Here is a 17719-nt window from a genome sequence, read left to right as displayed (position 1 = left end):
CCCCAAACGATTCGCCGTATTCATGAATCAGTGTCGTTTGCACTTCCTATGCAGACCTGGGGCCTTCCCTAATGATCAGACCAAGGTAGCCTTTGTATTTTCATATCTCAGCGGCTGCGCTGCCGATTGGTCAGTTCCACTGGTTACTCAAGATGACCCGATTCTCTGTGATTTTCAAAGGTTTCAAGCAAGCATGGAAAGGTTATTTGCTCGACACTCTCAGGGGCAGGCTCTGGATGACGAACTTCTATCCCTGCGACAGGGCAATCAGGACCTCCTATCCTATATTGCAACCTTTAATAGACTAATTGTGGAAACGGGATGGCCAGAGGATAAAAGAGTCACGTTGTTTTATCGAGGCCTACGCGGAGAACTTAAAGATGTCTTGGCCCAAGTTGTAAATCCGCCCCAAGAATGCACAGAGTATATAGACTTAGTGGTCCAATTGGATCACAGACTTCAAAACAGAAAAGCAGATCGGTCCAGGTTTGAGACCCGGGTGTTGGTCAAGACCCATGCTAATCCCAAGGGAGATGATGTCTCTGATCCTATGCAAATTGGAGGGGTTAAAGGACCCTTAACTCAAAAGGAACATGAAAGGAGGCGGCAGTTAAAATTATGTCTTTATTGTGGGAATTCTGGACACTTTCTACAAGATTGCCTGGCAAAACCACCCCGAAAGGCGGTAGGAGCCGCTGATAAAAACCATGAAGACTCTGTTTCGGGAAACGACTCCGCCCGACAAGTGTAGGGGTCCGCTTGCCGAGCTTGAAAACTAACTCTCATACCTCGCATTTCATTGTGCCAATAGTTCTCGTAGATCCAGAACAGCCTAAGCGGTTGCATGCAATAAAGGCATACATCGATAGTGGGGCTATTGGAAACTATGTGGATCGTTAATTGGTCTCTAGGATTATCCTCCCTCTCCATCCTAAAACCAGCACAGTCGATGGAATTGAAATTGCCTCTGGACCGGTAACACATTCCACTACTGAGGTGACTCTTATTGGTCCCGACGGCCATCGGGAGGGTGTCGTGTTTGATGTAATCAAGGCTCCACAGTTTCAGGTTATTCTTGGAATCCGTTGGTTAGAGACACATAATCCTCGAATTGATTGGCGAGCTAAGAGAATAACCTTCCCGGATTGTACACAAACCTGCTACCAAGAAAACCTGAAGATTAATCTAGCATCTGTAACCTCTGCCTCCATGCAACTACCTCCGGAATACCAAGACTTTCAGGACGTCTTCCAAAAGGAACAGGCCAACACGTTACCTCCTCACAGATCATACGATTGCCAAATCGATCTGGTGCCCGGTGCACAACCTCCTTGTAGCAGGATTTCTGCCCTTACCGAACCTGAGAATCTGCATTTGAGACAATATTTGGATCAATACCTAGCTAATGGTTTTATTCGCCCGTCAAAGTCCCCGGCATCCTCGGCTTTGTTCTTCGTGCCCAAAAAAGAAGGCAACCTTAGAACTTGTATCGATTACCGTGCATTGAACCAGATAACGGTTAAAAACCGTTATCCTCTGCCTCTGATCCCTGAACTCCTTGACCAGGTGAAGGACGGTTGCATATACACCAAGTTAGATCTCCGGGGGGCTTATCATCTGGTACGAGTTAAAGAAGGCGACGAATGGAAAACTGCCTTCCGTACTAAATACGGATTATTCGAGTACCAGGTGATGCCTTTCGGATTGTGTAACGCGCCGGCTGCCTTCCAATACTTCATGAATGATGTCCTTCGGGAACTCATCGATGTTTGTGTTGTCGTATATATCGATGACATTCTGGTGTACTCCTCTTCAGAATCTGATCACAGAAAACACGTCAGGGCAGTACTTGAAAAACTGCGCCAACACAAACTATTTGCTAAATTGGAGAAATGTGTTTTCCATACCACAGAGGTCGAGTTTCTAGGTTTCATCCTGACACCCAAAGGAGTCCGAATGGACTCAAGAAAAGTGGATGCCATCCTCAAATGGCCATCACCTAGCTCTGTAAAAGGGGTTCAAAGCATGCTCGGCTTTGCCATTTTCTATCGCAGGTTTATCCCGAAATTTTCACGCGTGGTACAACCCATTACTGCACTCTTGAGGAAAAATAAACGTTTTGAATGGTCTGAAGAAGCCGAGCAGGCCTTTCAGGATTTAAAAGCTAAGTTTACCTCTGCACCTATATTGAACCACCCGCGTCCAGATCTCCCTTATGTCGTCGAGACTGACGCATCCAGCCTAGCCATGGGAGCTGTCCTGTCCCAAAGAGATCCCGAAACCAACCAACTCCATCCCGTAGCATTTTGGTCCAGAAAATTCTCGGCACCCGAGGTTAATTATGCAATTACGGACAAAGAACTGTTAGCCATTAAGTCCGCTTTTAAAGCCTGGCGGCATTACCTGCTTGGCGCTCGACATACCATCACAGTGATCACTGATCACTGATCACCGGAATTTACAGTATTTGAAAACCGCCAAGGCTCAGTCATCACGGCAGCTCCGATGGGCTTTGTTTTTCGCTGAATTTGATTTAGTGATTACCTATCGACCTGGCTGCAAGAATGGCAAAGCAGACGCCTTATCCCGAATTGGAATGGGAGAATCTGATACAAACTCAGAACCAGTACCAATAATTCCCGAACAGAGGATTCTAGGCATGACTTTGTTACAGACTCTTGAAGACATTCAAGCCAGAGTGAAACAACTCCTGGACCCTACAACCTTACAGGATTGGATACAAAAGGGATCAGACTTTACCATAGATAATGGTTTACCTTATTTACAACGACGCTTATTCCTGCCACATAAGGAATTACACAAATTAGTTATTTCCGGTTATCATGATGCATTAATAGAGGGACACCCCGGTATTGCCAAGACAGAGGAAAAGGTGAAACGACAATTTTGGTGGCCCTCTTGGGGAGAAGATGTTAAATCTTTTGTGATGTCCTGTGGTGTTTGCGCCCAAAATAAAAGTCAAAAGAAAAGACCAGCCGGTCTCCTTCAACCTCTAGAAATACCGCCAGCACCTTGGCACACCCTATCAATGGATTTTATTACGGACCTGCCTCCTTGTTCGGGGTACAATACTATTCTGGTAATTGTGGATTTGTTTTCCAAAATGGCCCACTTTATTCCTTTGAAAGGTTTACCTTCAGCTTCTGTCCTAGCCAAAGAATTCCTCGAAAATATTGTTCGGCTACATGGATTCCCATCTATACTAATCTCTGACCGGGGAAGCCAATTCATTTCCCACTTCTGGCGCAAATGTTGTCAAATGGCGCAGATCGACGTAAGATTATCGACCAGTCACCACCCTCAGACCGATGGTCAGACCGAGAGGACAAATCAGACCCTTGAGCAATACTTACGGTGTATGTTACAGCAATCTGAAAGCAACTGGAAAGACATTCTTTGGATAGCCGAATACGCATATAATAATTCGGTACACTCTGGAACTGGCCACAGTCCTTTTGATACTTTGTTTAGGCATCACCCTCGAACCTCAAACCCTGACTCACCTCAGAACCTCGGAATGCCTGCAGTAGAACATCTGCATTCTACAATTACCCAAGCCTTCAAAAAGGCAACTACGCATTTACAACAAGCCAGGAGAAAATACAAGGAGAATGCTGATCTACATCGGAGTGAAGCACCTCCGTATCAGATTGGGGATCAAATGTGGTTAGCTACCAGACATTTACCACTCAAAGGGCCTCGAACTTTTAACCCAAAATATCTGGGACCTTATTCTATTACGGCAATAATTAACCCAGTGGCTGTTAAACTTGATTTACCAGCTAGTATGCAAATTCACCCTGTTTTTCATGTGTCACTTCTGAAACCAGTGGTACCCGGAACCCGACTACTCAAACCTCCAGAACCTATTCTAATAGATGGGGAGCCCGAATTCGAAGTGAAGAACATTTTAGACTCAATAATGTTTAGGTCAAAACTGTTCTACCTAATTGATTGGAAGGGGTACGGACCTCAGGAGAGGTCGTGGGAACCCAGCGACCATGTGCATGCACCTCGATTAGTCAGGAAATTCCACCGACTCTTCCCAGACAAACCAAAACCCCCGGAGGGAACAACCTTGGGAGGGGCCTTGGGGGGGAGTGCTGTCATGATGCCCGCCCCACGGGGAGCCGGTTCAAGCCCTACGTCCCCGAAAGCGGACATCCAGTCCCCAAGGAAGGACCCAGCAACCCCATATAGGGGCCCTTTGCACAGTGTCCTGGCGCCTATGGTGCCAGGCTCATAAAAGACATCAGTCCTGGCGCCATAGGCGCCCGGCTCATTATGGAAGTGCTTGGGTGCACTTACTTGATGCAGACCATGCTGCAGGATCCCGGCTTCCTTGAGGCCTGAAAGGAACTACTTTACCTGTGGGACTAATTTACCATCCGGGCGTGGTCGGGGAAGGATACATACCTGATTGGAGGAAGGATACATACCTGGAACTTCTTCCAAGACTATTTAAACCCCACCCAAACAGCCACACATGCTTCGCGTTGTTCTGCATCTAGCAGCTGGACGCTCACCGTGTCTGCTCCTGCATCCTGACTTCTGCCACGCCTGCCAGCATCCTGGATCACCTGCAAAGGAAGAGAAGAAGAGAACAGAAGAAGGAAAAGTCCTTACCTGCTAAATCCGCATCCCGGAGACATCTCGCCGACAATCCTGAAAAGGAAGACTTTTATTTAAAAGCTCATCGTGTCGATCGCTGCAGCGCTGCATTCCACTCACCTTTACAGGGAGCCTCCATGTTCAGCAGCGATCATCCGGATTCGCAGTCACGCCCCAGCGTCTAGGGAGAAAAAGACCAGAACAAAAGGTGAGAGAGGGAAGGGAACAAGGAAAGCTAAATCTCCATGTTAAGACTTACCTGTTGATTCATTCCCTCTTCATTTCGGGTCCGCGCCGCATCCTGGCATTTCCGGACCCCGGCCCCTAAGGGGAAAAAGAGACATCAGCGTTAATGAGCGAATGAAAAGACATTACCAAAAAACGCTCATTAAAGGCTTACCTGATTTCTACAAGGATTTCACCTCTCATCTCGGGTCGGTGCCTGTTCCCGGGCATTCCGTACCGCGGCCCCTATGGGGAAAAAGACACTAGCATTAGTACATTAATGCATGGACACAAGGGGAACCTCTTATTAAAAAAAAACTTACCTGGAAGCCAAGCAAGTTTGGTTCTCACCAATCCGAAAATCCAGTGAAGTAACTGGATACCAACGCGCCCCTGCATCAGAAGCAGGATGGAGAGCTTGTCCTTCCAGACCCTAAGGTGAGACGCTACGAGGAATCACAGAATGGTTTCGAGGAGGGTGAGAGGGGAAAGTGGGAGGCTGATTGCATTACCCCGCAGACAGTTAATCCCCTATTTTCGCCTACAGAAGGATACTTTTGCGAGCCAGACAAGCCAGATTTGGGGGCCCGGTCCAGTCCGTCTTCCGAACCCTGCGCATCACCTTAGAAGACGTCACAGCAGCGCGAACCAGGCCAGCGCCTCCGTGGGAGTCAGGTGAGCGTTACAAATTCAGAACCCCATCACGCCTCCCGAGGTAAGATACAACACAGCCCATATTGCAACCCGGGGCATAGTGGAGCGCACATTCGGAGTGCCCAAGTCACGCTTTCGCTCCCTTGACCGTTCTGGCGGGCAGCTGTTATATGCGCCCCCAGTAGTGTGCAGGATCATAGTGGCAGCATGTGTCCTGCACAATGTTGCAACACGCCGGGGCCTGGCTGTGGACATGGTGGTGCCCCCACATTCCCAACCACATGCACGCCCGCTACGCATGGGAGGGGAAAGGGCACGGGGCGAGGCAGCCCGTACGCAGCTGGTGGCTAATTACTTCACATAGAAATCACACCCCTGTGGAGTGCACACAGCCCTGGCACATACCATCTGATAAGCAATGATGACTCGACCTGACATTTATGACGAACAAAGGGACAGTCAACTGTCAGAACCATAGCAGCCTGAGATTGTTCATGTGGAAGTGTCACAATGTGTGCCTCCCGACCTACAGAAACACCACCAATGCAGTGTCATCAAAAGACACACTTCCATGCAGCAGAAATGAATACCCACTTGCAAAATACTACATGAGAACAGTGCCATGTCACCCAACCCCTCCCCGGCACGGCCACACAACACACCATGGCATGTCATGCAATGTGAGAGCAAACAAATTAATCCCCACAACATGCCCCAAGTGTTACCAACTACAGTGTCCCTAATGGAAACTGGCCACACATGAAATGTTCACAGTAATGCAGGACCTACAACACACATTACCAAATACTTACCAAGAATACCAATCACCTACACAACCTCCAACCTACCTTAAACATGACAGTACATAGTTAAAAAATTGGTATCCTCACTACCTGATAATGGCAGCACTTCGAACACTTCCAAGTATACAGTGTTAGCGCCACGCAAGAGTGTAGGTGCACTGCTTACAACATGGACTCCAGTTCCAAAGTAGACCGCCTTGTGAAGACATGAGAAATGGACCTGCAAATTAGGAGGATGAGATGGATGCAGAGGCACATATCAATACACCATGCAGTGTACAATACAAAAACAATATGCACTAGGAATGTATACAGAGTATTGACTACAGACTGCCCACACATCAAATGGGAGTCCAACGTCACTGTGTACGTCAATGTCACTTGGGCACACCCTTTGCAAGCCCATGGAAACGGGAAGCAGGAGGGGTGTGTGTCACACAAACCCAAGCATCTGACCAAAATTCATGACAAGCCTGCATGTGCCCAGCCACAATACAGCGTATGCCCATGGGAGCCACACAAGGCAACACACTGTCCAAAAAATTTAAAATTAAAAAAAAAAAAAAAGAAAAAAATGGCCATTAATGGGCCCGGGGGGGGGAGTGGGGGAGGCCACCCAGGAGGTCCGAGGACAGGGTGCACACCAAAACCCACCTGTGTGGATCTTGCGAGAAAAAAAACACCTCCATGGGCTCATGGCCTGCACGGCTACCCTATTGTGGGAGAATCGCTGCTGTCGCTCTCCTCACCCTCTGCAGCTGCATCAGGAGGTGGTGGCACTATGGGAGGCAGCCCACGCAAAGCCCTAGTCTGGTCCTCCATGGCAGCAAGATTGCGGGTGTGGAAGGTCTGGTTATGGAGGATAATTGAGTATAGGTCCCCATGCAACAACTCACGGGATGCCCGGACCTCCGCCCTAGTTGCCTGCATCTCAGCTGAGAGCGTACGTGTGAGCCGCTCCAGCTGCTGTTCTGTCCTCATGTTAGCTGAAGCCTCAAGCTCAACCAGAGTTGCCCTGAGCTGATGGAGTTCCACCCTCAGGGCTTCCCTGTGGCCCTGGGACTCTATAGAAATGGCTTCCCGCAGAGTCTTCAGTGCCGCCCGCCTGTCCCTGTTGGACGCCAACATGTCCTCCCTGTGTGACTGGCAGATGGAGTCTGTTGCCTGCTGTAGTCGCTCCATCAGCCTTTCTGGGGGGACAATGGAAGTGGCCACCCTATCCATGGCCTGAGCCATCATCTCTGATGATGCTGCCTGTTGGGTTGCCATACCGTATATGGATTGCTCCCATGCGGTATTGCCAGGTGGTGTACGGCCACCACGTCGGCGGGCACCACACCTGTCTGGGGCAAGGCGAACTGTGCCTTGCTGTGCCGGCACTGCCTGAGGCTGCAGGACTGCATTCCCCCTCTGATCTGCTGGCCCAGGAACAGGATTAGATGTTGCGGAGTGTGACCCTGCATCCGTAACCACCAAAGGCGTACCTGCCAACACTGACATCCCCATTGAGGGTTCTACCCCTGGTGCAGGTGGATCAGATAGAACAGAATCCCTCCCAGGAACACTCACCTGCGACGGCACATAGGTCTCATCATCCGAATCGACACCTGAATACAGCTCTGGGGAGGTGCACCCAGAGACACCCCTTGAGAGCACGACCTGCAGCAGTTGTGGGTTCTCACCCACCACCACACCACGTCCCTCACTGGTGGTCGGTCGGCACTGAGACCCCTCCTGGGTCTGCACCATCTCCACAACCCCAGCAGTATCAAGTGCGTCATCCCCTGCAAAGACATAAAAGAAAAGAAATGGAAACAGGCATTAGCACTATGGCACACAATTAGGGCTGAGAAGCTACAGGACCAGTACTTGATTGACACATGTCCCACATGACTAAAACCCTCCCATGCATGCACCGTCACTGCGTATGAAGGGCAGGCAGATGGCACACATTGATGACACCAAGATGGAAGATGAACACATTTACTGCATGCTGCCTAGCAGTGGCATCACACATTGGCCTGTGATTGGCAGGTCAAATACACATGCCAGCACACAGATGGCATGTACCCTAGCCATAAAGGGAAGAGGGAGAAGAGGTCACCAATTGTTCATTCAGTCTAGTTTGCTCATGAAATTGATTTTTTAATTGAAATGGTTCAAATGTTTAACCTGGAGTTGCCAGTCCAAAATGGTCCTATAGCCCAGGGACATGTCTAAACAAATGATATCCAGGAAACAAAGTCAGTCCACTGTACCATAGCCATGTCAGACATGTGACAATAGGACTGAGAAATGCCTAGTAAAAGTGGTGGAATGCAAACAATCTGCCTGAATAAACAGAGAAAAATAAGCAACAATGTTGTGGCAAGATGACACTTCAAGGGCAACTGGCATGGTGTTGGGCTTGATGTCTTCTGTTGGCAGAAGGGATACTGCTATACCCAAATGCTGGTGCACAGAATGTATTGGATGAGGCCCATGGGTGACCCAAACCACTCAGGCACACACACCCTCACCTGGCACCCAAACAGAAGCCCTCACACACACACCATGCACATGGATGACACACACATGCATGTGCACTCACCGGACAATGCCTCGTAATCTGCCAGTTCTCCCACGCCTTGGATCTGTTCCTCCGTGACGTAGGTCCCAGCAACATGCTCATGTGGAGTGAGTTCTATGTCCTCTGCTGGAGACCCACCTCCAGTCACTAGAGTAGCGGCATGACTTGAGGCCAGCTTATTCTTTGCCCTGCGCTTCAGGTCATTCCAGCGCTTGTAGCATTCAGTAGCTGTGCGCCTCACGATTCCAAGGGCACTTATGATGTCCACGATGGTCTGCCAGTGTGCCAGACGTTGTGCAGGTGTGGTTTTGGATCCTGCAACAATTACCATTTCGTGGTCATGTGCCGACACATACTCTACAAGTGCATTCAGTTCGGCCTCATTGAAGCTGGGCTTCCTTGATGGGCCGGACTGTGTAGCCGTGTCTGGGGCATCAGCCTCTACTGGACGAGCACTCTTCCTCTTCCGCTTGGAAGGTGGTGGGGATCCTGAGTGTCCTACGCCGCTCTGGACACTAGGGGCAGGAGCCCCGGTGGACTCTGTACTAGGAATGTGGGATTGCACACTCAGCATGAGAGTTGGTGCAGGCATTAGCTCAAGTGTGATGGTGTCAGGGGGAATGTCAGCAGGATGGACTTGGACCGACACTGTCCTGGCTGGGTGTGTGAGAGGTGGGGTGGATGGAGTCACAGCTGCCCCTGCAGCCTCCCCACCCTGCCTACCCGGGGCAGCAGATGACCTAGCTGGCCCTGATCCACGTGGCCTGATGACACCAACATGCACCGGCGCACGTGGCCTAGACCTGCTGACCTGGAAGTCAGCCATGGGTCACCCTGTGCCAGGTCTGGTGCCACAGTGGGCTGGTCCAACAAGGGCTGAGCATGGATGGTGTCAGCCACGTTACCCTCAACCAGGGAGGGGGGCATGGGTTTCCCTGACTGGTCCTCCACACATGGGGGGCTAGGGGCACCCTGCAAGTCATGGCCACGTCCCCTACCGGATCCACCACGGCCACCACTTGGGGCTCGCCACCTTTGCCACCCTTACGGCTTGTTCGCCTCCCAGCCATGGCACTGATGTTATTGTGCGTATGGGAGTCGCTGTAAACTATTGTCCTGGGCAATTGGGGGTCAAAGGGGTTGAGTACCAGATGGTAATCTTACCCTAGTGCTCTAGCAAGGCTGTATGTCACCCCTGGGGAAAGATGACGGGTCACGCAACGCACAGGTACCCCAAAAAAGGGAAGTAAGGTGCACGCAACCCCTCCTAGACCACATGTGTGGAAAAATAAACCTGCACTACGCTGTGGCACCCAGAAACACAAGAATGAACGTATGCGTGTCACACGCAGCCTAGAATGACCTCTGAAGGGTTACGCGACACACGGGGCAAGCACAGATGTTAAATACGTGCGCGACTCACCGTCTGCCAGGAAAAAAAGCGTGAAAAAGTTGCGCGTGTGCGCGTTGGCAACACCCCCGCCAAAAGAAGAATTGTACGCTGTCTGAGGAGACAGGACAACAGTAGAAGGGACCGCTGTTTGAGGACACCGGCCCAGGAAAAAGAGGAAAAGAGAAAAAGCTGTCAGAGGTAACAGGGAGTGCGAACTTGAAACGCCATGAAGTAAATCGCGTGTGAACCGACAAGAAGTACAGATTTCACCCACTCGCTCTCCACGAAAAGCACGTACAAGGAAATGATGTTCTACATGTACCTTTTATACACACGTCACAGACGCGCATACGCGCTGAGGCCATTTCCACCAATTACACGCTTTGACACTCAGACGTGTATTTTTTTTAACACGCGCCATTCTCAACGGCCATGTGCGTGATGTCATAGACGTGCCTGGGGGCCTTTGGGCCAATGAATTAACGTACGTGTGCTGACGCGCTTACGCCCTAAGGGCCTTTCCTCGAATTACATGCAGACCTGCTGGATTTTCACGTGCCAAATCACTCTGTATCAAGTTGGCCACACGTAAGCACACGGAAGACCACGCTCCTGCCCAGAAGGCCGAATTACTGCCCCCCAGAGCCCTGAGCACGCTCCCACCTGCCATCTGCTGCTGCCTGACTGCCTGCTGCCCACGTGTCCTGCCATTTGCTGCCTGCACATCAGCCAGGGGTGCTGTTGCTGTGACCACCCCTGCTGGAACCGAAGACTCCCGACTGGGATACCATCGCTCCACAGCCCAGCCCAAGGACCCAGTTGCCCACCCACTCCTGCCTCTGGGGTTGCCATGTCGGGCACTGCAACATCTGGCACCAGTGGCAACCCCCGGGCATAGAGGCAGAGGGGCACCAGCTTCACTGCCACCGAAGTTGGTGTCCTGGTGGAGCATGTCCTGGGGCAGTATGATGCCCTCTTTGGAAGGTTGCGCGCCGACAAGTGTTGGGTGTCCTGACCCACGTTTAAGCTATCATGCCACAACATTTGGTGCTGTGGGCTTAGAAAATTCAAGATGGCGGAAAACCCACATGTGCGCCGAAATCCAGGAAAGCTGCGCAGTTTGTGCGCACACCAAAATGGTTGCCTCACTTGTCACCCACCAGTGCGAGAATGAAAGGCCGGGTTGCCATGAGGGAAATGGGTTGCCAGAGGAAAAACAGTAGCGCCGGTTAGCTTCAAAGCGCTTTAAAATCACCATTGGACTACCCGCACAGTAGTCTGAAACCATTGGGAATGGCAATGCTGATTGCCAAATGCAACCTAGAATTGTGGGGAATTCATTTCTTAAATCCCAAAAATGGGTGCAGTTCCAGTACTCACCACTATCCAAAAGCCGGCATTTTAAAACCACCCTGTGTTTCTCTGAAGGCAGGCTCAAAATGCCTATTTTCAAACATTGCAACATGTGCAAAATATTCACTGAACACCAGCAGACATTTGGCAGAATGAGGTTTTGTGTGCTTACAAAATCTGGGAAATGAAGAGCCCAAAACAATGCTTATAACAAAACTGCTATGGAGTCAGCAGTTTAAGTTGCACTGGATTTAAAGACACTAAAATCGAAAATGTTTAGATTAAATGAGTGACCTATGTTTGGTGTCACATGCCTTTGTAACTGTTGAAATGTCATAGTTTTGCACTTAGAATCAGCATTCTAGCTGCATGTGTAAAATTGCAAGTTAATTTAAAAAGCAACAAAAAACATGACAGTTAGCTGAAAGTCTGGCTTAAGGAACTTGATTCTGCCTGGCAACTACCCCATCAGGAGTGAAACTTGAGTCACAACTGTGTTCCCAGGCCCATCTGCCTTTTGCTGGCCACACTAAGGATATGCCATCTCTCTGATAATTGAATTAAGGGGAGCCCCACAGAATACAGGAGCTCTGAACAAAGCCTGTCTTGACTCAGGCAAAGGTTTTATTACAGCGGTCGTAAAATGTAGCTTCCTCTTGGCAGAAGCTGGGAGGGGCACTGCCTGTGAGAGCAAGCTGGCTTGGCAGAACTGGATAAACCAGTATTTCCACCATGTGACCTGGGAAACCACACCCCTTTGTAGCCAGAATATTGTTTAGAAAAAGATGAATAACTCATGGTGCGGACATGTGAAAAGTTTATAAATGATACCATAATTCTTGTGATTTTTCTGCCCACAGTTTAAGAGGTTTTTAGAACCGGTGGTATGTTCAGGGGGGTGTTAGCGGAAAAGTGGATATTACTCTAAATGTATGCATGTTAAAAATCTGAAACTTCATCAGTTAATGTCCATACTCCCTGCGCACATGTATGTAAAGTTGGGTCAATGTCAGAAATTGAAAAATCAGTTAAAAAGTCAATTATGTGCCATTTCTGAATGCAAGCTCTTAGAAACAGCAGATTTGGACAGAGACATGGCTAAATTCAGCCAAACCATGTATATGTAATTTCAAGCAACTGTGTAACTGTGAAATATGTCTTTTGTTATCAAATATAGAATATGTGCAATCTGACAGGGGAGTGTCCCATCTGCAAGCCATAAAATGACATCATTCTGACTCACAGTTCCTTCCCCAATCAAGTGAGGAATGGAAATTTGACCAATGACAAGGGAGAGGGGCAAGTTTAGTTATGACCAACACACACACCCACTTGCAGAACATATAAATGGACCACTGAAACTTAGGTAGGGACTTTTCAAATCCATCTGCCGCTGGAAGCTCTGCCGGAAAAATCCATACTTTACCTCCATCAAACCTCCAGAGAGCCAAACTAGAGACTTCAATCTATCCAGAACTAGAGACCCAGACCAGAGAACCAGAGAGAGCTGACCCGATGCTGTGAGCAGTTCCAGAGACCAGACGCTGTGCCCAGAGACCGTCCGAAGTCCAGACCTGTTGACCAGATCGTGACAAAGCCGCCTTCCTGTTTAAAATCTCTTGTAAGTATCGCCAAACTGTACCAAACCAAAGCTCTTAGTTTAAATTCATCTAATTCAATCTATTTAACCTAAGTAGAACTGCCTGATAGCTCCAAATCTGTCACCTGTCATTCTAGCTGCAAAATCTGTCACTTGTCATTTTGAGCTTTTAAAATTTCAAATCTTAAAAACGACCTTCACAAAATCGCTCATATCTCCGCGACCGTTTGTCTTAGAGACTTGCAATAATTTTCATCTGAAAGCTTAGAATCGTGGCTTTCCTACGAACCTAGAACCGCATTCCTACCCCCTATAGTTTTACCGCAATCGCGGAACCCGCATCCGCGAATTTTACCGCGATTTGCAAATTTCTCCACGTGTAAAATCAGCTGTTGCTTGCCTTCCATTTGCCAGAAATTCGTTTAACCTGCTAATCATCCCTGCATCATTGCTAGTGTGAGCCTGGACTAATATTAACTAGATACCATTCACCCTGAACCTCTGAAAGGGAATTAAAAGCATTTTAGTATATTTTTTTAATTCATTGCCAGCACATATCAAAGCAATTTGGGCCTGTGTTTTCAAACTTCTGTAGTCTAAGCTTGCTGGGGATTGAACTGAATTACATTGATTGCATTTCTGAGAACTGTGTGCTTTCCTCCCATTTCCTTGCATTGCATAAAGAGGGGGGGAGTGAATAGCCAGAGAAAAGTGATTACATTGTTTGGTTGAAATCATATTGAGTATTTTCTGTACTGCATTCATTGAATATTGCATCCACCTGAGCTTACATAAAGCATTCTGTACCACCTTCTTCTTTTGTCCCTATTTACCAGTGTGCTACCTTATCCATTTCATGTCAACTCCTTAGTGATTATAAAGAAGTGTGATAGTGCCAGATTCTCTGTTGTTAATCTTTATCATATCAGATTAAGAGTGATATTCAATTATTAATTTATTATAAAGTGTGATATATATATCTATATTGTTTAAAGTCTCAAATAAACCTTTTAACTTGCAAAACAGAACTACTTCTTGGCTCAGTGGGTCAGGGGGATTCCAAGAGAGGGGTGTTATATAGGGGTAGTCATCCAGAACGCATGAACTGGACATAAAGATATATCAATAAGGGTTTTCATTCAGTATTATAGACTAGGCGTTGACTTAGCTGTAGTGTTGAATTGAATCCTCTTACAAACTGGGGGCTCGGCCGGACGTTTGGGTTAGAATACCACTTGTGCAGCTTAATACAGTGTGCTAACTGACGGGATACATACATCCGGTCGGATCACCACGCTGCATTACGCTGTGAAGCATTCCTCAAAAGGGACACTCCAAGAAAAGTTCTGTTCTGCAAAAATAAAATACTAACTTCTGTAAGTCAGGACAGAGACCAATCTCTAGAATGACGACCTTGGTAGATATGAAAATAGCCAGAGAGCACTTCTTACATAAACTATTTGTGAGAGGTGAATGGGCTGAGCAGGGCCAGGATGCCTGGTTGCAGGCCATCACGCGACACGTCACTGAAACAGGGTCAGCCTTATGGAGAGATCAGGGTCCATTACATGTGGCCCTGAGTGAACTATATATGGCTCCTAAAGCCAAAGAGGAACACAATAAGATTGCCAGGATAGCAGCATACCTGTACCTATATATGGGAGACATGCAGGATAGATGTGCTGAAAGCCAAAATCTGGCAAATAGGCAACAGGTGGTGTTAGAGAAGGTCCAATCTGACCTGGTCTCTTCTGAGCAGAGGCTGCAGGGGAGCCAGGAGTCAGAAAATGACAGCAGGCAGTACATCATTAAAATAAAAGAGGATATGGGCATCCTACAACAGGAAAAGACAGACCAGGATACCAGATTTCTGGCCCTGCAGAAGGAGCACCAAGACAGTTTGGACTCCTTACTGCAGAACCAGAAAAAGTTGGAGCAACAGATCAATTTCAACAGGGCATGCGCGGAGCAGGTAGTCACCCTGCAAAGCCAGCTAGATAGAGAGAAAGAGGAGAGCAATAAACTGATTCTGAAAGACCTGGATACCCAGGCAGAGTTTGATCAGGAGCGCCAGAAAGCTGGTGCCTTCCAAAGGCAGAGGGACGACCTGGCGGCACAAATGCAGGCTCTTAGTCAGGAAAGAGACGCCATAGGCCAGGAAGTCTGCCATTTAAAAAGGAAAATGGAAGAAAATCACCTGGCCCTCCAGGGGCTGGGTGACCTCCAAAAAGAAAACCAGAACTTGTTAGAGCACACCAGGAGGGTGGAGGATGCTCTAGCAAGAAAGGAGCAGGCCAATAGGGACACAGCTCAGGAGGTAAACCTCCTGCAGCAAAGACTGGCCCAGTTCTCCAGGACCAACCAGGGAGCACAGAGGGAAAATGAGGCCCTCTGTCAACACAATGATAGGCTCCGACAACAGGTAGCGATGCAGGAGAGACTGATAGAGTCTAGTAAGGCCTTAACTGAGGAACTGAAGGCACAAATGCAGGCTCTTGCATTGCAACAGGGAGCAGGGGCGGATAGAGATGAGGTTCGCTGGGAAATGGAAACTCCGGAGCATAACCTCAGGAGCCCTAGTACCAGAGGCCCTCATACCTCTCAGTCCCTGGACTCTGCCACCCCCATGTCCCCTGGCGCACATGAGCACCGGGCCACAGGGATGGCAGATTACTATCCAGCCAGAAGCATGGGGCTCATAGGCCAGTACCTCCCAGGAATGGAGGGGTGGGCATCCGGGTATGGGCACCCAAGTACAGTACAGTTCAATGGGGAACCCCAGGAGAGTAGGCCCCTTAAGGGCATCCTGAAAACCTCTGCCCAGTTAGGTCAGTGGGGGGGGTACCCATCAAATCCTGGCAGCAAGGAGGAATCTGAAGACTCCTCTGAACTGCGCAGGACACAGGAGACCAGGTCCCCACATTCTTCCAGCCATTCCCAGGCTCGCAGAATCCGGGAAAACCTGGAAGAACAGACGGGAACCTCCGGGAGCAGTGCCTCTGAGTCCGAGGACGAATGGACAAGGGTTACCCGAACTAAAAAGGCCAATAAGGCAAAAAGGGCCTTGCTAAAGGACCCCTTAAAACAGATTAAGGCAATCAGGAGCGTCATCACGCCTTACCATAAGAACGCTAAGTATTCTGTTTGGGAGCACTTAGAGCTGTTTGAGCAAATGATGGAGACTTTCCATTTGAAGGACAGCCAAAGCTGTATTCAATATGTAAAGTGGACCTTCTCCCCGGAATACTCCAGTTTCTTTGCGGGGCTGGAGGACCAAAATCATTTAAGATGGTCCACCTATAAGGCGGCCATCCTGAAACATTTTTCTGTTCACAGAAATCCTCAAGAGGCTCGCAAGGCAGCCTACAATTTGCAATGTGTGGAGGATCAGGCCCCACAAGAATTTGTGCAGGAGTTAAAGCGTGCTTTTGCACAGACCACAAGAAGGGTGCGCACAGACTGTAGAGAATTCATTAATACGTTTTTCCATGCCTTGCCCAAATATATCATGACCCAGCTCGTGAGGGATTTTAACGAGAAAAGATCTTTAGACTGGGTCATTGAACAGGCTACCCGGATCTATGAGGTGCAGAAACCGATAGATAGCAAAAGTAATGCCCAGAAAAACCCCAAAGCCAACAGCACCCCTGCTGCTGCCAAGGTGGCAGAGGTAAAGGTCACCCCCGTTTTGGATTTGGAGATGGGGGGGCCTAAAAACCTACCTGCACCTAATAATGCTAGGCCCAGGAGGTCCTCGGGTCAGTCACAGACAGGGAGCCAAGGAGGCAGCCCCACAAATGGGGTCCCTCGCTCTCCTGATTATGTAAGTCCCCGTTACAAGGGAAATCGACCCATCCTGGGTTATGTGTGGACTCCTCCAGCCCAAGGGGGGGGATCCAGCCAAGCACCTAACCCAGGGAACTTCCCTCCAAACTTCCCACAGGAGGGCAGAAATTTACCAAACCCTGGGCAGAACTTTTTCCCCAGATATCCACCCGACTTTCAGCCCCAAAACCATCCATCCTTCTTTCCCCAATTCCCTGAGCCCAGACCACTGAATCCGGGAGAGGGGAGGCCAAGGGTGGAGGGGTACCCAAATCTTCCCAACCCGGGGTATTACCAGAGGAGGGACAGCTACCCTTCCCGGGATCAGCCCAGGGGAGAAAACAGGGCCCCGTATCAGCCTGAGCGGGTTTCCCAGTTAGAGCGCCAGGTTCAAAACATGGCGCGGGATCTGGGTCACATACTGAGGGCTCAGCAGAACCCTCAGATCGGCATGCCGGCGCAGAACGCACCCAACTCTGGACCTGGTGCTCCAGAACAATGACGGGGGCAGCACCCCGATAACTCACCGGTTCCCAGGGAGGAGGCACAAAGGGAAGGGGGGTGTAAAGCCTTGGAGGAAGCTTCCTTCCTCACTTGTAAACAGCCCCTGGAAACCCAGGAACCGGAAACAAAATCTCTTGCCCCGGAAAGTCTGCCTCCTAAGG

The sequence above is a fragment of the Ambystoma mexicanum genome, chromosome 2q (assembly GCF_040938575.1).
Source record: "Ambystoma mexicanum isolate Mex_15411 chromosome 2q, UKY_AmexF1_1, whole genome shotgun sequence".
Lineage (NCBI taxonomy): Eukaryota > Metazoa > Chordata > Amphibia > Caudata > Ambystomatidae > Ambystoma > Ambystoma mexicanum.
Note: the sequence above shows the minus strand (reverse complement) of the source record.